We start from the raw sequence: 21,278 nt of genomic DNA on the forward strand, positions 1-21,278 counted from the left end.
ACACAGAAACACAGAAGGCCAAGGAGGGAAGGAACATCTGGAGATCTTCAGGTCCAACTGCTCACACAGCAGGGTCCAAAAGGTATCAGGTTGCTCAGGGCCATATCCAGTTGCATTTTGAACTATCTCCAAAAACACAGACTTCACTTCTCTCTAATTCAGTGTTTGATTACTCTCACAGGACAAAATTTTCTTCTGTTTAATGGAGTTCTCCCTGTTTCAATTTGTGCCCACTGCCTTCTACCCTTCCCTGGATACCAGTGAGAAGGGAATAGCTCTGTCTTCTTTGCATCATCCTGTATTTATATACATGGATAAGATCATACCTAAGCCATCTCTTCTCAAGGATAACATATTAATAAATATTAGTCAAACATTAATAAAATATGTAAATATATATGTTTACTTTGGAATCACTTCAGGAATATCTGCCCTGATTTATCCATGGTTTTCACACTGAATACAGCTTCCAAGATATCTTTTAGGCAAGTGCCATTGTTGTTAGGAGTTTCATGAACTGGAGAAGGAGATTATTTAAGCAACATTGTATTCTTTCAAACTATACCTAGGTAAGTAATTTGGTAAGACTTTCTTCATTTCCTTTCAGTGTTCAATTAGAAATGACACACATTTCAACTTTTTTTATCTTACTCCTGCAGTTTTTCTAAAGCTCATTAATTTTAAGAGCAAACAATGACAAGAAGTGAGCTTGATCCCTGACCAAGCCTTCAGCTGCACTACACCTGAAGGAACAAAACCACACAGAATCTTTTAAGTGCATTTTAATTTATGGAAGTTGGATTCATATCCCAAATTCACTTGATTTACCTTAACTTTCTTGGCTGACTTTATTTAGCATTGCCTGGAAGTAAAAGTTCCGTGTTCAGTGCTGTTGATCTCCATACACAAGACTTGAAGAGAAGGAAAGGACATGTCATACCAGCAAACAAACTTGGTTGGTGCTGGCTCACTTCAGCTAAATCTGTGTAATCAAAAGTGTAAAACTACACACACATGTCAGTTGTAATAATCTTGTCACTCCATCCTCTCTTCAGGTTTCCTAAAAGGCAGTCCTCTGTGGCAGTAATATTTACCTGCTGTGCAAGATATTTTTTTCTGTTAGGATAATGCACAGACATCTTACATCTTCATTTAGGCATTAAATCTGTTAAAGCTGATACCCCGTGCTGATAAACAGGTTTCTCAACAGCCAGCATGAGGTTCATATCACCAGCAGTGCATATCTCGTCTGGGTGGGGAAAACCACACAGCAGCTACCTGTACAGGCTGGAATTCCATGCCTCCCCTTCAGGTGACATGCCAGCTGCCTCCTCCTGCTGGCGGAGCTGACCCCCCTTTATCCTTGCACCACTTTTGACACTCACCACCGAGAGACATTTCTGCATGGCTGCCCACCAAAAAACCACAAGGTCTCTCTCTGCTGGGCCAGATTCCTGATGCCTTAGCACATTGAAACACTTCAGTGACCAGGGTCAGCCAGCACCCAGCCAAGCCACAGTGTCGAGAGCTGACTGTCCTTGCACTCTGAATGACACTCCTGGAACATTCCAAGGGGATTGGGAAAGCGAGCAGGAACTGTCCTGGTTTAAAAATGGGTCCCCAGTGTCAGAGAGCCGGCTGGAACAAGGGGACAGCATGCTACCAAATGAGCTAATTGCAAGCATCAATCAATTTATAAACACTGGTAGAGTGTTAGAGCAAAGGATCTGTTTATTCGATTCTGTTTATTTGAAATACAGGCCATAGATAGATTTTTATGTAAGTTCTGGAGGCTCATTTTTGAAAGCACATCACAATTCCAGAATGTTCTAAACATATACTATTACACATAATTGTCCTCTACAGTGCCCATGATGGATTAACAAACAAAGGTGAGCTAACATGCATCACATAAAAATGAAGAATAACCCACACCTCCAGTTTTCATGGGAGATATATTACAACCATTCAGATAACTCCTGTGGGCTCACTTTCTGGCCTTGGTGGAGCAGTTTTCTTTGTCCTTTGCAGTTTACCTTAAAATCTTTCAATTTGATTAAGAACTTACAATTTTTCTTGAGGAAGAACCCAGAACAAAAGGTCATCTGCAATAAATTCAAGAAAGGTTTTTCACCATTTCTAGTGAGTGGCTCACAGAACAGTAAATAAAGCACAAGCAGATTATTACGATATCTCAAGAATATTCAATCCCATTGTTTTGCATAAAATTCTACCAAAATTCATAAGGTATCAAGTAAGCCTCTAATTCTGTTTAAATAAAATTAACTTGACAAATCTCACTGTGTCCTTAGTCTATTAATTTTTCACGTATCATTACATTTAAGACCAAAAAAATCTCCACCAAAAAAATTTAAATACACTCATAAAAATGTAAAGTTTATTGACCCACTTTATTTAAGGTTATGTGTGAAAATGGAGAAACTGCATGACTGCTGATGTGTAATTAAGAGACAACAATTTGAGTGAACTGGTTCTCATTCTTGAACGTTTCATGCAGTTCATGTACTCCCAAAAACAGAAATGGAGTCAACACAATGCATGAGGATCAGATTTTGGTCATCCAAGGCTATTTATACCACATCAGAGACCTCCAGCACACATTTGCACAAACTCCACAGTTTCTGCAAGAAAGCAGGAGTACTATCTGTATCCTAGTTTTCTTGAACTCTTTTCTGACACAAAAGCTTTGGTGCTCAGAAAACACTTTCCTGTGTCTTGGTGTTTGTGGATCTATCTATTTTTAGTGGCAGGTACTACACATCTGTTTTGTTCTTCAAGAAATATTTGCCAATTCAGAAGTTGCGTGATGATTGAGCTGGGTAACTAGTTTAATAATAAGTGGATTTGGTAAGAAAGCAACTTACTGAAATGGCCACAGAGGTTTTTATCGAGGTCCCAATAGACTTGGTGCCTCCTCTCTTGTAGGAACCTCTCATGGATGGTCCCATTTCCACCTCGACCATCCAAATTACTTACTTCTCACTAAAACGCTGTATGTGGTGGATAACTGGGAGAATTACAATTTTAAAAAGCAGAAAATTGCATTTTTAGTTGTGAAGAATGAGCCTGTTTTTGAACATCTTACAGGAGCAGTATTCTGGTTTTTACACAGCATCCCTCCCCACCAGAATTTTCTGTGTATGGGAAGAAAATAAAGCAGCATTCATTCTATGCTGTAGGCAGAGATCTTAAAAACCCACCGACCCAAACAAAAGAAGATCCACTAAAACAAAAGCCCCCAAACAGCAGCCATTCTTGTTCTGGGAAAGATCTTTGTGACAGTTCCATTTCCCTGGAAGAAAAACTTCTCATAAAGTTTTTGAGAAGATTTCAAAATTTCTCAAAAGTTTCTTGAAAAGTTTTTGAGAAGATTTCAACATTTTTCAATTTTCAGGGAGAAATGTCAAGATTTCAATAAATATTTTGGCTTCCTGGTAAAGAAGGAGGAAAGCCCTCACAGCCCAGAGCAGGAATGTTGACTGCATAGCACTCTTCCCCAAACACCAGAGAATATTCCTTGCTCTACACTTGCAGGCATGACAGGGAGTAAGGAGTAGGATGACAGCCTGCTTCCTTCTGATATTAGTGCTTGAGAAATGCCCATGTTTCCTGGGATGGGTTACACAGGTACATGGTAGCGCAGCAGCCTCTGCAGACACACAGTAAGAAAACAGTCCAGTGAAACCAAACGCCTCAGCCCGACTCTTCCTGACCTTCCTGGCTCTGACCTCTGTGTGTACAGTGCAGCCCTCACACAATTGCATGGAAAGCAGTTTTTTGTATTGAAGGAATCCATTAGAGATGGATTTGAACTTTTGTTCAGCCTCCTGCCACCAACGTGCACCGTGATTGCCAGGCACAGAAAACATAGCCCACTTGTCTCCATTTTCTTCCTTCTTGACCCAGAAAGTTCACATGATGTGCTAGTAGTAGTCCAGAAGTGGTCAAATTAGTGAATGAATAAGCTTATAAGGTAATGAATAAGCTGTCATTCAAAGACTGATTTTTAAATATCCTTTCCAGTGCTTAGTAAGCCTTGATAAACAGGTGCACCAGAAAACAGTTTATGCTGGAAATTGCATCCAAACTGAAATCACCTCTTTGTCAGGGGGGAAAAGTTTACAGAGAAAAAGATAAATAGGGTGAAAGAGAAAGGATGGCAGTATGAACAACAGTGGAAAAAACCTACCAGTGAAACATAAGTGCTGTGGTTGAAATTATTTTCTCTGTTGTTCTCTTGGGAGAACGTTCAATGAACCTGGGCAGCTAAACATCTTCTGAGGTTTCCCCTCCAGCCTGTGGAGAGGAACATAGTCCCCTGAGAGGCAGTGAGAGCAGAAGTTTGGGTAGGTGCACTAAACACTGCCTGGAGGAATCTTGTCCTTCACACACTGCTGAAAATTAGGACACTGTCTGGCTAAGTGAAGTACTTCATGTTGGGTGTTCCACATGAAAAAAGACTTGTTAGCATTTTAAAAGGGAAGATAGCAGTGTTACCTGAGTATAATTATTACAGAAGCCTGGAAATTCAAATTCTTGTTTTTACACATATTCATTCATGCAAATGTGGAGCCTGACCCAGAAATTTTATTCAGGTGAGTAATCTGCCTTTGACTTGAATGGGATTCTGCCATATATGAACAAAACAATCAAACCATGTTTTGCATTTGCAGTCACCTCCATTTATCTTTCAGAGGGACTGTTGAGTTGTAAAAATGCCCAAATCATGCCAATTTGTCCAGACGAAATATCAAATCTCCTTTTTAATATTCAGCTTCAGCAATATGGAAAGCAACACTGCCAAATACTTCATAACCATTTTACTGGGGTTACTCACTTTTTGATTAGAAAATTCTCATTTCACATGGGTGTTGTCACCTGCCCTGTGCTAGATATATCATCTCTGCTGTGCAATTAATTACACAAACACTGAAAAATGAGTTTATGACCTGGAATGGAGTTTTGATAAACTCCTCTGAAGATATACCTGAAACACAGCCCAGTAGAATCCTGAACAGATAGAAATGATTTATGCATACACAATGGCACACACAGCCTCCAAACAAACTGAAGACCTGCCAGGAGCAGCAGTAGTTCAATATCTGGTTTGAAATGAAGAATGCAAAAGAGACCATAACTGAGGAATGAGGCACTGAATCCTGCAGCAGAGGGAAGGTAAGGAGAATGTTAATAATTTGAGAGATTTACAGCATCCTTGTACTTTCTGAGGCAAAGGGGTGAGGGTGGGACACAGAATCAGAAGGGTAAGGACAACAGACATAGAAAGCTTCAAATCAACAGTGCTGTTTTGTTATTTAGGGAATAAATCCTTGGCTTTCTGAGCCACAGGTCTAACTCATGTACCACACGAGCGAGCTACACCTTTGTAACAAGAGCGACCCTAACATGTCCCTTACTTCGCCTCCTGTCCTGCACAGGCTGAACGCTGACTGTCCCACTACCTCAGCTGCCTGTGGGTGAGCTCAGCCCAATGCTCTGTCTCTCCTGGGGCTGAGGCTGTGGCTCCAAATGGCAGCAAATCTGAGGCAGCAGCCAGCTCCCACGACAAGGAGTGTCCCCACATGTTGTCGGTTGTTGTCACCTCCTCCTCACCACCAGCCGTGGTCCTTATCTGGCCCCTGGGTGACCTGGTGCAGGGGAGGGACAGGCCAGGCCAACCCTCCCCAGAGGGGCACTTCTCAGTGTGGTGCTGTCTTAGTCGACAGAGCCATTAAACAGCAGCAAGCACAAGGCATTGCTAAAAGCTCTCTGAGTGTCTTTTCACATGTGGGCTAGAAAAGTGGGAGACTGTGGTATTGCCGCAGCAACCAGGAGACCTGAAATAAGCAGGAGGGTGAGCACCATGCTGAAAACACATTTTCTTATTCCCTGGAGCAAATACATTCGGTGCCTCATACTGAAAAAGAAATAAACTAAACAAACAAAAACAGCAGGTTAGGACCTGGAAAACAAAACCAGCTAAACATAAATAAATCATGGACATCTTGCAATATAGTAAAATACTTAGGCATAGTCATCTGTTGCTTATTACAGTTTCATTTACATTGGAATTTTCTTTGTTTTCCTGCAACAGTTGTGTTACTGTGTTATTTTAAAACTAGTCAGTAATGTGAGTAGAAGAGTCTATCTTTGCATTATTCTGGCCAATATTATATCATACTGTGCAAGAAATGAGAGTTAAATCAATTTTAATGTACCATTTTAGTAAGATTACAACCACAGTTCTCGATTGCAATTATGGAGATAATTGCAATTTCATTGGTACTGCTTAATATTAAGAATACAAAATTTACCTTTGATGAACAGATCATTATGTAAGATGAACCCAAGTTATTTTTCTTTTAAATTGTATCTTGGCTGGTTTTATTTCTTAACTTTGACTATTTAATAAAGGCATAAAGAGTTTTACAGGTAGGGTATACAGAAACAGGCTGACTGGTTTGACATCAAATTCCTGTACAGTGATTTGAGAAGAAAAAGCATTCATTTTGAAGCAACTCTGGAGGCTGAGTACAGAGATTATTAAATGTAAGTTTTATATATGCAGAAAAATTGCTTTTGCATGAATTTACTTTTAAAATGTTAATATATGCATAAGAAAATTGTGTTTCTTAATCTCTGAAGAAACACTTATCACTAGGAACCGCTTAATTCTTTTCCTGTGCTTGATTTATTAGCTTATGAAATTATGGTAATAGTTTGCATGTTAATGGTTTTGGGGCTCAAATGACCTGATTTTAATAATGAAGTAATTTATGCAGTAAATGTAATCAGCATCTATGAATCTCACTTAAAAGGACATGCCAGTGATTACCTATGCTAAAAACAAATGACTGTCAGCATGGTACACGCTGTATGTTATGACAGGTAACTGGGATGTGCTCAGCTCAGCACACCGTTCAGGCTGGCTGGGCCCTGCTCTGGTGAGCACCACTGAAGCTGGCAACTGCAGCTCTAACAACTGTGTACAGACCTTCCATCACAGGCTGACTTTGGCTCTTGGTCATCTTCTAAGGAAAAGGACAAGGACAGGAGATGGGCATGGCCAGAACTGAAGCTGGAACCAGTAGGAATTCCTGCATGAATAGAAGAATCCTGTGGCACAGAGACCTGACACACCTGGACAAAGCGAGTTGCTGGAAGAGAGGAAAGTGTTTGTTTAGGGAAGAAGTTGTAAGTCCTAAGAATTACAAGAAAAAGGACATTTTTATTAAGGATTTGACCTGCACGGCATATAAAAGATGCAACCTCCTGCAACATTTGGTAAGCCTATGTGAAACAGATCCATCACAAGGATTCTTTCCTAAAACATCTGTATTTACAGATCTGCTCACTGTCAGGATGCATATGAACCATGCCTCTGTTCCCTTGTGTAGTTTACAGTGCTGTTCCCCAACATGAGAAGAAACACTAGACTGGGCTTTGAAAAGCAAACAGCAATGCTTTCTTTGCAGTAAGGCAAGCTTGTGTTTTGATAACCTGCTGAACGCTGAGATTCATTTTGGTATAAAATTCAAAAATATATTACTAGCTGCCAAATATGATCTAACTGTTCAAACACACAGACAGAAGCTGAAGGAGGTCAGATTGGACATTAGCCAAAATGTCAATGGAAGAAACCCCATTGATTCAGCAGAGCTGGATCATTTGCTCACCAAAGAAATCCCTAAGGGCCAGAAGTCCTCACCACTTCCAAGGACCAGAACTGTAAAATTACCTTTTGTAATTAATAAATGCTTTGCATGCAGCACCTCAAGCACTGTAAAAAACTGTCTTCAAACACCATTTCCAGAGCTGCTCATTTTTCAAAGCAAAAAGGTGTTCTGTTCTGGAGTATGGCTAATGCTCTCTATTCCAGAATTCACACTGTTAGGTTTAAGAAATGTATGTCATATCCTAAAGGGAAAACAAGCAGAAGCAGAAGGATAAGATAGTTTAGCATTTTTTAAAGTTTTATTATGTCAGTCACAGGGTCCATGGAAGCACAAGGAAGGTATGGATCATGCAACAGAAGCCCTTCAAACCCTACCCCTCCCCTCCACTGCGTATTCAGGCGCTGAGCAGAGCCTCACTGAGGGAATGAAGGCAGCCAAGCCAAGGCTGCTGCCTGCACGCAGTCAGAGGATGGCCAAGCTGACCCTCCACACTAGCCCTGGATAGGAGCTGGGCAGGGTAAAACGCAGCCTGGTAAGAAAGCGTCCCTGCAGAGGGAGGGACGGGGCTTATCCTTGCAGCGGCCCCGTCCCCAGCTCCCGAGGAGCCCCGGCTCAGCTGAGCCCCGCCGTGCAGTCAGACGAGCCCGATCAAAGGCGGTGTGTTTGCTTTAGACGGGATGCCATGCCCGCTGTTGCCATGGCGCCGTGACAGCTTAATGAGCTGTCGCCTGTCACCCCAGCCGCTGTCACCGGGCTCCGCGGCTGCCCTGCCCCCGCTGACCGCGGAAAGCGGCTCCGCAGCCTCTGGGAGAGGCCCATCCATGGGCCCGGGCGCTCCGAGCTGCCTGCCCGGCCCTCTCGCAGGCCCAGACATCCTTGTCTCGCCAAACAGGATTTCTGGAGGTGAAATTTCCCCTCCTCCATTTCCCTGTGTTGTGCCTGGAGGACATTCCCCTGACAAGAGGGACCTGCTGTCGGCGGCGGAGGCAGGGTCAGGAAGGCGGAAAATAAAAGGAGAAATTTCAAAGTTCAGACAGTTTTCGTGGCAGACTGTGACAGCTCAAAGGGGTGAGGATCTGTCTGATGTTTACTTGGAAATCCAACAAGAATAGCTCGCCTCTGACAATCCAGGCTCGCAAACGCGAGCCCGCGCCGCAGAGCCCCAGCGCCGGTTCAGGCCTCCCATGGGACGCACGGACAGACACCCGGACAGCCAGCACCTGCCTGCCGAAAACAAACAGGAAAATCCCGGCCTGCTCTATCTTCCCTGCCCGTGGGAATGTCAGCCTCCCCGGCTGGGGCAGGACGGGGGCCCTGCGGTTTCCCCGGCTGGGAGAGGAAAGGGAGCGCTGCCGGGAGTGCCCTTTGCTCCCAGACAAAGGCTGGGCGCTGGGAAGGCGGCAGCATCCCCTGCCTGCCGCTCTGGCTGCGAGCTTCCCACGAGGGAAGGGCAAGGGAGGCTCACATTTGGTGGCGGAAGAGTGTGAAACCCGCAGGGAGGAGCCGGGGGAGCTCTAGTGCATCCTCATCAGCTGCGCCTTGTGTAACCATGGCTGCTGAGCTGCAGCACGGAGGGCTGGGAGATTTCATTCTGGCATGTGAGCTCCGAGCACTGAAACGCAGTGCTTACAAATTTGCAATGGACTAATTTGCTCTGGGTATAACGCTGCACCCCCAGAAATTAGCTTGGTAGAAACCAGTTTTGTATTCATTTGCTTATCTGTGTTAAAGCAGAACAGAAACATACCACAACGCACTCAAAATGTTAGGTGATTTCAGGCTGTTTGTTCATTAGCTGGCTTAAATAACAGCACGCTGTTAGCACAACCATCTTTTTTTCATGCTAGTCTTGTTTCTTACATCGTGTCTTGATTTAATATGTCTTTAAATACTTCTGGGCAAGAACTTGTTTCCCTTTATACTCATTCTACCCTTAATAAATAAGCCCATGTTCCAACAATGCCTGTAGTTTCTAAAATGTAATCAGCAATAATATTTATTGCTTTTTTGTGTGCCCATCCAGAAAAAGAAAATTGTTGCCAGAATAATGCTCAGAACAATAACAGGATGCAAATGTGCACCCTATTCTTCCAGCCTGCATGCTTCACTCAAGAATCATGTCAGTTCATGGGGAAGTCAGTGGGAAACCTGACCAAATGAGGACTTCTGATTTGTGTCCCAGGCATCTTTTTGTTGGATTTGTCACAACTAATGCCCCTTTGCTTGTCTCTCTTCACGTGCCGAAATGTTTGTAGGCTACAATGGGAAATCTACAGAATAGGCCAAAAAAGTTGCTGTGGTTTCAAAAATAGGTGTGAAGATATTGCAAGCTGAGAGGAGAATAAAATATTGGATTCAATATCTTCATGATTTTAAGAAACAAGAATGAGGGAAAAAGCCCATCTTCTAACTGAATAATGCCTAGGAATGGTTAACCATAGGGATACAAGGTTTTGCATATCTCTGCCTCTTCTGCTCCCCACTCCCACTCCTGAATATAACATCTCCTGCCTCCTCCAGTGCTGTTTCATGGCTCTGTGACTCCTCTCCTCTGCCTGTGACCTGCCTCTCAGAGCATCTTTGTCACTCCCCCTCCCCACGGAGCAGCCCCAGGGCAGGGTGACCTCTCCCTTGGGATCCTTTGTCTCACGGTCTCAGACATCGCGGAGTGACAGGGAGCAGGAGTGACAGCGAGCAGGATCCCCACCCCAGTGCCTCCCTAATCAAGCAGCGCTCACACAGCTCACACGCCTGCCTGCAGGCTCCTCTCTTTAATGTGACATTGATCATCATGACACAAAATGGTCACAGATATCGCTTCCTAAAATTCAGGAATGTGACAGCTAGAGACAGAATCGCTAGTCTATGGCCTGGAGACTATACGGATTATTCAGGTCAGGATAAATCAGGATGGATATTTGCCCTACTTCCATATTCTAGCTATTAATAACCAAAAGCACGCCAGATTGTGGCTTGTTCTGTGTGACTGCACAAGGGAGCAGCGCTCCCTCCCCCACGCCTCCACACACACATGCACAGACGAATATTTTTGGCTAACATTCGAAAGCCATTCCCAAACCCAGCCCCTGAGCTCAGAGTAAAGCCCCGAGCACATGGAGGCCCTCCTTCACCAGGCAAGAAGGGAAAGCCAAAGCAGGCTGAAAAAAGATCCGGGAGACCTCTCCTGGTCTACTGCCCCAGAAACCCTGAAGAATGCCAGCTGCTGCTCTGCCCTGTTTTCTTCAAGGCACAGCACAATTCAGTCAGTCAGGGCTCACCCCTTTTCCCAAGTACACTGCCTCAAAATGAATATCCTCTTGAGAAGATAGAGAAGCTACCTAGGGAACCCCAGTCACACTGCTCCTGGCAAGATTTCTCTCCATCACACCTATGCAGGATTTCAGTAGGAAGAAGCAGCACTTCCTCCCCAATACTGAAAAAAAAGAGACCATACAGCTACAGAATTAAATTAAGTTGCACCTTCCCCAGCTTCAAAATAGCAAGGGAATTGCCCTTCATATTGAGTCAGCAGTCATCTTTTTGGGAGATGTGCAGAAATTGCACAGTGTCTCTTTGCAGAATACTAGCTCTTGTGAGCCACCTTTAAAATTTTGGAAGATCAAGCCTTAAGCTCTGCTACTTTTAAAATAGTCTTTCAAAAGCCAGCTTTTGCTTTTGATTGCAAAGGGAAAATAGAGATATTTTTCAGACCACTGACATGGAAGAAAAACTGCCCTGACAGCTGAGACAACTTCCCTGAATAGGATCCCTCTGCTCTTGGGAGTTGGAAAGCTATTCTCTGCCATCCCTTTTGGGGCACTTATGCAATCTGCTCTAGCAACTGGTGCCAGTTCAGTTCAGCTACAGACCAGACTCTCTGGCCAGTGTGTTTAAATGCCATTCCCAGGATTTGCCTAGGAATAAAGCCTTTATACTTCTCTCAACCACCCTCTTCATGGTCTGTTACTGTAAACCATTATGGCTGGTCCCAGTCCATAAAATGCCACTGGTTCCCATTTGAATTCCAAAAAGATAGCTCTTATTCAGCAACTGCAGCACCTAGCAATTAAGCAGCACTAGATGAACTGTCTTCTGGCTGTGTTTTTAGACACTACTCCATATTTTATTTATCAGCTAAAAGCCAAGCAAAGTAACAATAACAAGAGTAGGTGGAGTGCCAAGAGCAGCACACAAGCCTCAACAACACTCATTTTCCCTCTCCTGCTTCTCTCCTGTTCGTGACTGTGATCTTAGTTAACACAAGGCCTCAGTGACTGCAGTTCATAATCCTTGCAACTTTGGTCCTCTGCTGAGCAGAGTGCTCATATTTCTATGCAGTTTCAAACAGGCTCTTCCTGCTTAGCTCATTTAATAACTAGATTTGCTAGATCTCTACACATTATTTGGCAGAGAACATAATAAGCAGTTGCCAAGTCCTATCTTGGGTTACTCTTCCAGAGGTTCTTTAAGCTGGGGAAATAAAAAAACTGTCTTTCACTTTATTTCAGTAAGAAAACTTTTTTCTTTTTCCGCTTCCTTTGATTCTAATCATAATATTATCCTGGACAGAGACATCATCAAATAAATACTGTCCAGAGGTTTCCTGAGGACCTGAACTGAGAAATGTTAATAAAATAGAGAGTACACTCTAGTCTTCCTTTTTTCTCCATTGGATTGGTCAGTTGAAGCAACTGTATTTTTGCTTATAAAGGTACAAGTTGGTCTAAATCCTCCACAGCAGTCCAGTAATCTGGATGTGCTGATAATTGCTCAGTCACTCACTGATTAACACAAGTATCTCTGTTTCCAGGAGTACTGGAGCTTCCCCACTGAAAATGAGTAGAAAAATCTCCAGGCTCGTTACATTAAAAGGTCAGCAAGGAAATGAGAGACAACTTGAGGAAAGGAGAAGAAAGGTGCAGCACTCCCATATTACAAACAGAATTTTAAATAGACTTTTAAGGATATATGTGAAAGGAAAAAAAAATTAATATTTCCTTTTTCTCTTTTCATCCTTGCTAACAGAAAAAACAACAATCTGGGTTACTGGCCTTCCTAAATCCAGGGAGTCAAACATATCATTAAGGACAGCAGAGGGAACAGCTCCTCAGAGTAAGCACAGAGAAAAGGCAAGAGAGAGCTCAGGGAGATAGGTGGGATCCAAAGGTTTTGAATTGAGCAGAGATAGAAGATGAGAGAGAGATTTCTCTTATTCCTTGTCCCTATCAGTCAAAATCTGAAGCAGGAGATCTGATCTATCTTTCCTTCATGGCTCAATAGCTGTGATAGAATATGGCCCTCCTTTTCAGACCTAAACTATACGAGTTAAGAATGACTGCTGGGTTGGCTGCTGGAACTGTTTGTAACATGGAAGAAAAACAACTCTGGGGAGAGAATAAGGAAAAATGGGATTATGTCCACTTAGAACTGAGATTCAGATATGGCAAAAGCTTACTCTTGAGCTACAGTTAGTTTCTGTTTATTGCTGTATTGGATCCCACATTACAATTAGCAGTATGAAAGTTTGATTTCATTTGCAAACATACATATATGTGTATATATATACATATATATATATATATGTATATATATTTGCACTGTATTTCTCATCAGTGCAAAATACAGAGACTTAACAAATTGTGTACTTACACAGTTCCTGCATATTTTCTGCTACTTTTCATATAGTATTTGGACATGGCTGATCATGTTATTAACAGCTTTTCGTTATTTAAATATTGAAGCAGCTAATGATCATATTTCTGAATTATAGAACTATGAAATTTCATGCTCTCTTACAAAAGGTACAAATATAAAATTGAGATTTTATGAGAGGTCCTTTTGTTCAAATACAATACTGACTTTGTGGATAACAAAAACATATATAAATGTGGTTTTCTATAGTCACTACTTATTTTTCTTATTCCCTGTATCATAGAACATGTGCTAATATTTAGGGAGGCCTGCTGGAGCTCTTACAGTTATTTTTTCATGCCTGACATTACCAGTGCTATTTTCCTTTATACATCCTTCAGAGCAGCATTTGTCCAATAAAAACCTTTCTTCCTAGGGGAAATTCCCTTGCAGAATTCTGTCAGCAAGAGCTGATACCTGGCAAACAGGAGGAAACCACATCGGAGCCAGCTTCCCAAACAAATCTAAACTCACCCTCATGTTCCTCTGCTTGGTGAGGCAGCAGCTCCAAGTTCCAGCTCTGTGAACAAGCGATGCAAACAGGCTCACACATTTCCTGGGAGGCTGCTGGGAGACAACTTTGCAGCAGCACACTGTGGGTTATCAAATACATGCACACGTTTATGGCAGTAATATTGAAACAACAGGCTGCTTCTTTCACATGTCTGTGTGACCTGTGCACAATGGGAGTTTCTTTCTGTTCAGTGTCTCTGGGTGCTGCTCCTTGGTCCAAAAAAAGAGAAGTGATGGCCTGTCCCTCTTTCTTCCTTCCCATAAGTACTTGAGATTTACACGGTTTTGTTTGCTTCACTGAGAAATGGAACAAAGACTAAAGAAAGGTCAGATGCTCACAACAGCATATCTTTTTCTTGTTCTTATGAAAGGGTAATATTTACCTACTTAAAAGCATTTTATTTATTCACTGAGCAGAGGGTAGGAAGGACTTTGGAGGCAAAACACATGAAGTTAAATCTGGTTTTGCAGAAGCAATCAAGAAGGGTTCTCAGGAGATAATTCTGAGGGATCAAAAGTTGGTTTAGCTCTTAGACACAACTTGGGTGTTCTTACTGACAAACATTGTCACCTAATTCCTATGAAGATTTCATCAGGGTTTCAAAGGATAGCAATAATCCCACTTAAAATGAAGTCTTTCTACAGAAAGGCTCCTTTCACCAAGGAATTGATTCACTAGCAAAGTCTCATTCCTTTAATTAGCACCATCCAAGCTCATGCTCATCTCTGATATGTTTCTATAAAATATGTATATGAAACATGCATGCACTTATTAATTGCAGCTGTCCATATATGCCAGTCCAAGACTCATTTATGTTTCTATTGGACTAAACAGGAAATCAAGGACTCTAAGAAAAATCTGTGTCATACAACAATTATTGGTCAGCCTTTAGACCCTGCCTAGAATATTATATAAGCTTCAACATTTAAACATGAGCATGTTTAATGAACAAATTTCTTATGAAAGAAAAACATTGAGAAGATTCTTCATTAAACATCATCCATGTCTTGAGAGTTCATTACACATTTTGACAGTACCTCACCAGGCCCTAATAAATATTTTATTTAACTACCTCTGCTTTGAAGCTCTAAGCAGTAAAAATATTTTTCTTAAGTGACAGATGAAGAACCTGATTTGGTCACAGCATGATACTGAGCCAGCCTGGCAAAACAGAAACACATCAGCTACCACTGGGCACTGATGTGCCCAAGAAGTTACAGCTGATTTACAAGGTGAGTTAAAAGTTTGGGATGTGTTCCATATAGAAATGAAACTGAGTATCTCCAGGTGGGTGGTGTGAATTTGTTGGGAGCTTCATTTTTTTCTTGACCACATCAATCACTAGTAATTTGATTATTAATATTCAGTGACTCAGTCACTTGGGAATACAAAATAAAAAAAGTTTTTTGACACTTTGGGAACAAGTACATGAGTCTTGAATTTCAGAGATAGACTGGCTAGATAAGTTTAAGAAATTACTTGTCCTCAATTATTTTCTATCCCTTCATCAACCCTAAGATGGATATATGAGGTTAGAATAACAAAACTAACTATTCATCAAGCACTAGAGATTAGAAGGCTTTCACCTGCACCTTTTCCTCCTCCTCTGCCCCACACATGCAGTAGGCTAGGGAAAAAAAGCAAATGATAACCAATCCTCCAGGCAAACAACCTCAGCCTTCCTGACTGCTGTAGGCTAGAAAAATAACCCTATATCAAGTAAGCAGACAGTCCTTCTGAAAGGAATCATCCTGGCCTGGGAAAGAGACCATACCTTGCACCATAAAGCTAGCCCTTAAATAGCTGATAAAAGAACCATCTGTCTATCAGCTGGCCTGGAGGCAAACTGGGGAATATGAATGGGAAGTCTGAAAAAAGTAAGCAATTCTTGGACCATCATTGCCTTTTAACTCACCAAGTGAAAAACCATTCGGACTTCCATGTTAATCCTAGTGTATGGACACTGTGTGGAATGCCACAAAGGTGACATGCCTCCTTCTAGGCAAAGTAAGTTTCATTTTCAAAGCAGTGGTTTGAGGTTCGCCCACGCAGGAGTGAAATCATCAAACCGAGGTCAGTGATGTCATTCGGGACAGTCCCAGACCACAGAGCACAAGCATGACTCACTTCTCAAAGTCTAGCAGTGTCTGGAAGTGCCTCAGGTGCTGTTTGAACTTTCTTCTAGAGGTGAATTTCAACCACAGATGTGAAAATGATTGAGGGTCAAATGTACAGTGAAGTGGATATTCTCAAAAGGGAAGGGAAGAGTGAGGAAAAGAAAATACTGGCATACTGGAGAGCAGGGCACCAAGGGAAAACACAAGACAGGGCAGAGAGGCACCATGACTTTGAGCTTTGAAGCTGATTATCCCAGGAAGGCCTGGCTCTCTTGCCTGTGTCTGGTAATCTGAGTTAAAATCTTCAGTGACAGAGATAAAATGGAAACACAAACTCTTGCTTCTCAGCTGTACATTCCCAAATTTTGGCTCAGGATATCTAAAGGGGCAGAGCCAAACTTTTATGGTTTTAGGCTTTTTAACCTGGGGCATACAAGCTGGCCAATGCTCTTGGTGATTGTACAACAGATTGCACCACCCCATGTGCCACAAAATCATCTGGTGAGCTGCAGTGTGATTTGCAGCATCTATCCTGCAGATATCCAAGATGATAACAGCAGAGGCTTCTAACCATGGCAATAGGTGTCTTAGGAATAGCAAAGGAGGCATAGGTGCCATCTGCCTCTCTTTCTGTTAAGTTCAATCCACTTACTATCAATTCATCTGGATTGAAAAACTTTATTACACCCCACAGCAAAACCAAGGAATAAAAAAAAAAATAACAAGAAGAGCAAAAAATCTCTTATGTTCAGTCCCTGAAGGTGGAACAAGAACAGCCTTGGCACAAATATTTCAGTCAAATAAACACAGGAATTCAATAGATGCCAGGAAATCTATAGTAGAGACTCATTTAGGAAACTGTAACAGCCTGCACAGCAGGCTTCAGCACAGTATTTTCATATGACATCCTAACAACAAAAGCTGATGAAATTTCATATTGTTCACAGTGAAAAGAAAACACTGGTTCTTTTTCCACTGTCTTTGCATTGGTTTAATCTTGCCCCGGTGTATTTTAACTTAAGCCAGTTTGGGATGTTAACAGCATCCAAATATGCTTTTCCTGTGAGCTGCCAGGGAAGGCTTTTTTGAGCTGAAATTGTGTTAAGCTGATTACTTCTTTTAATTTCTCCTTAATAATTGAGCATTTTTAATTGTTTGAATCTTAACAGCTGATATAGCTGTTTAGAGAGTCAGGGGATGCAAATGAAGACTGAGAAATTATTTCAATATAAACGTATGAACTCTATGCCATGGCAACAGCAATTTTTCATTAAATTATAGATTCCTCGGGGTTGCTTTTTCCATATTGACAAGATCATTTCATAGGGAGAGGAGGTAAGGGAAAAGAGAGATCTTACTGAAGAAACAGAATTGTTATGACGAGCAATTAACAACATATATCTCAGCATGTCACAGTGGGTCTTCTCCTTTCATTTCAGGAAATAGACTGATTATAAAAATGCTTCCCATTTGAGTGCCCCAACCCTAATGCAGTTTGCATCAGGCTGCATTTTCCCTCAGGCTGAAAAATACTGACATTGACAGGAACATTGGATGTGTTGAACCTGCCATCACCAGCCTGAAAAACCTCTGTCCTCACTATTGCTCACACCTTCTGGGGAACGACCTGCTTGTGTAGATGGGGCTACTTCAGTTCCAGTAAAGAGTCTGCTGTCACACAGATACAAGCTCATCCATTTCCCCCAAATATATATATGTGTGTGTGTGTGTGTGTGTGTGTGTGTGTGTGTGTGTGTGTATGCTGTTTTCTTAATGTAATCTCTTCTCTTTCAAATCCATGCAAACCAAAGTAAACTCCAAAACCATTATCCCAAAGCAAGCCCAGAAGCCTGCAGAACATCCACTCCACAGGCACTTTAGGTAAATGATCCACAAGGAGTGGAAATAATGTGAAGATATATTTACACTACATCATTACCTGCATTTGCAGATCATGACAAAGATGGTTGACAGCTGTGAAAAAATGTGTCTTGGTACATACTAAGGTTTTATTGTTGCTTTTTTTTTGTATTTTCATTGCTCATATAGGCTGTGGTGCCTTCCTGTCTGTCACAGCACATGGACTCCCTCCTCTCATAACATTTATGAGGAGTTTGTTTGGTGCCTTTTGTTATTTTTGGTTGTGTTTGGGTTTCTTTTCTTGTTTGTTTGCTTTTATAGACTCCTGTCAGCTTGACCTATTCAGAAATCTGGTAAAAATGCCAGAAAATGCTAGCAGACTGATTTTGTCCCCACATTTTTTAGCTTCATGATACACGTAATTCTCTGCTAGGAGCACCTGGGAGATGATGGCCTCCTGCTGCTAGCCAGCCCTGCACCAGCCATGGCAGAGCATTAGGGAAAATTACAGAATCACAGCTGCCTACTGGTTAGCAAAACCCAATCTTCTGCTCTAATTTTGAGGAGGGAGGCAGGACAATATGCTGCAATTTTTTTTTCTACAAATTCCTTCAAATTACACAGAGAAGGGAAAATAACAAATACTTGCGACATGTTTCTCTCTTCCCTGTGCTTTCCAAATACAGCTTGTATTTTCTAGCCAATCATTCCACTAAAGCAGGTTTATTAATGGTGGAAGGTTTACTGATATGTTTAGAAAGTATGCACTTGTCACAGAACAAATTCCCCTCTGTGTTTTACATACAGTGGGTCAATTTGAAGGCTTGAAATTACTTTAGACAGAAGTGCACAAAGGCACAACTTCAGATGCAGTAGTGGCTTTGCCTCATTTTATAGCTCAATCATCTAGTACTTCAGCCTAACATGTGGTCAAAATGATCCATCTCACTTCTGCTTGAGGTTGTATTTGCTTTGTTATTTCTACAGAGCAACCTAAAAAGGTTTTTGAAAGCACCAAGTTTGATAGTTGTCTGCTCTAACAGTATCTAGATATGCAAATATGCTGTTTAGAACATAAACTACGCTCAGGGAGATTCATTGGCTAGAGTTGTAAAAGAAGAGCAATACAAATTATCTTCTCTTATTTAGATAATAAAAATGGCAGATCTTTACTACGGGATTACTTCTAAAACCTGTTTTTCTAAGCATCCCACTTACCCAGAGTACAGGGGCTGCCTGTTGGCACTGAAGGTTGTATTTAATGGTTCAGAAAAGCAAGGGAAGGAAAAGCACAAACCTGTTCCCCTCTATAGATTTATTCATCATGGAGAGCAGCCACTGAAAATGGGGTGTGTTTTTCCCAGACTGTTTTACATTCAAAACAACAGCCTTGTCTGCACTGGAAAATTCCACAGTATGTGGAGACCTACAGAGAGACTGAATGAAGGGACTTGGAGAAAAAGGTACATGTCTGAACTAGATTGAATAAGGATAATTATGCTCAGAATGAATCTCACTTAGAACCTTCTGAAGTTCCTTCAGGAAAGTATATTAAAAAAAAAATACAGATTCTAATTTCTGTGATATTTCTAAAATTAGTAGTATTTCTAATGACTAAAACACCCTCCCATGCTTCTCCACCTGACATCTCCTTTCAGACATTGCTATATAAGAAAATCAAGTTTGAGAATGGGGAAGTGGCATGGTCTTAAACCATTTTCATGATGGTCAGTGGTGTCAGTGAAAGCTGATTGTGCTCAGCTCCCTCCACTAAACAGCGGCTGTGCTGAGCAGGATGTGTACACACATGCACACACCCCCACTTTGACAAAGATCCAGCAGCTTCTTTGCCCTGCTCATCAGGTGTTCATAAACTTTCAAGCTGTATTGCTGTGAAATCATAAGCAACCTGAGAAAGGCTTTTATATTAGCAGTGTGGGCATTCAGTACTCTGGTGCTCTCTGTAATACACACTTAGCACAACACATTTAGTACACTCACGTAGACACAAACTGTCCATGCAGGAAACATGTTCACTATGGCTACTCAGAAAACTCATTAAAAACTACAAGGTGTGTTCAACTGGATCTAAATCTTTGTTCTTATAAATCAGGTGCTAGTCAAGCATGGAAAGAACCCTGAGAGTTGTGAGAGAATTCAGAGAACTAAACTGAAAGTTAAGAGATCTTTGCTTCTAGAATAGCCATGTTATAAAAATTTTACTCTAAGAGCCTTTCCAGATGTAGCTAGATAATACTGAACTCTGTTTCCACTAAGAGATTTAGGAACTGTATTAGCTCACATGGAAATAATTTTTTAACTAGCTGGGAGTGGTTCCCTTACAGTTCCTGAAGCTGTTCCCCCATGCTCATATCCCCTCCTCTCTGGCTCATTTTAGGAGCTACACCCAGTGTGCAAAATGACCTCTGCACCTATTTGTGCGTGGAAGGAAAGTAATATGGTCACTGACGGGCTAAAAGCACTGTAAGAGCCAAGGCCAAGCTTTGTACAGTTTTTACCTGGCAAAACCCAACAAGATGGACCTGTTTTCATAGTGCTGCAATGACATACAATGACTTCAGCTTTGCAGGGTCCTTATGACTGATGCAGCTTCCTGCAGGATGGTGTAAGACCCTGAGAAGCCTGGAAAAACTGGACTTGTATTTTCTTGAAGTCTATAAACTTGAAAGATCCTCTTCATATAGTCTGAAGGTCAGAAAAGTGGGATTATATAAAGATCAGTGATGGAGGAAGAAAATACAGTTGTATTTAGACATAACAGCAAAGATTCAGCACTGCATACTGAGCCATCAGGATGTCTTTTCAATTTAATTTTGTCTCTTGTCTCTTACCAGATTCTTTGGCCTACTGACATAATTTTTTTTCAACCATCAATCTGTGTATGTTTCCAAGATACTAGACTCCAAAATACCACAGCAGTCAGGATAGTTTATAAAGAACAAGATACAGGCATGCAAGAAGGAGAAAGGAGAGGCTGAGAAAGGAAACTCAAGCGGAGGACAGCAGCTGAATGACAATCCCAATGCTGCAGGAAAAAAAAAGTGAGCAAGGTGAACAGACAGAGAGATTCATTATCTGCAATATAAGAAATATACAGAATTATTGTCCAAGTGAAAGACTACACAGGTAGGTAAGACTAATTGATTAGAAGAAAAGAACAAAGAAAAAAGCACAAGGAAGAAAATGGGACCACATTTTTTCTTCAAGGCAGTTCTAAATATGCTGTTCTCTGCTTAGGATCTGGCTCATGTGAAGCTAAATACCTGAAGGAATCACATCCACTCACCTTAGGATCTCCCATCTCTCTGCTCCCCACCACTCCAAGTTTTCTACACTGATATTTTGTGCAATTTCTATATGAAGGACCATCACTCTGTG

This window comes from Ammospiza nelsoni, chromosome 1 (assembly GCF_027579445.1).
Source record: "Ammospiza nelsoni isolate bAmmNel1 chromosome 1, bAmmNel1.pri, whole genome shotgun sequence".
NCBI lineage: Eukaryota > Metazoa > Chordata > Aves > Passeriformes > Passerellidae > Ammospiza > Ammospiza nelsoni.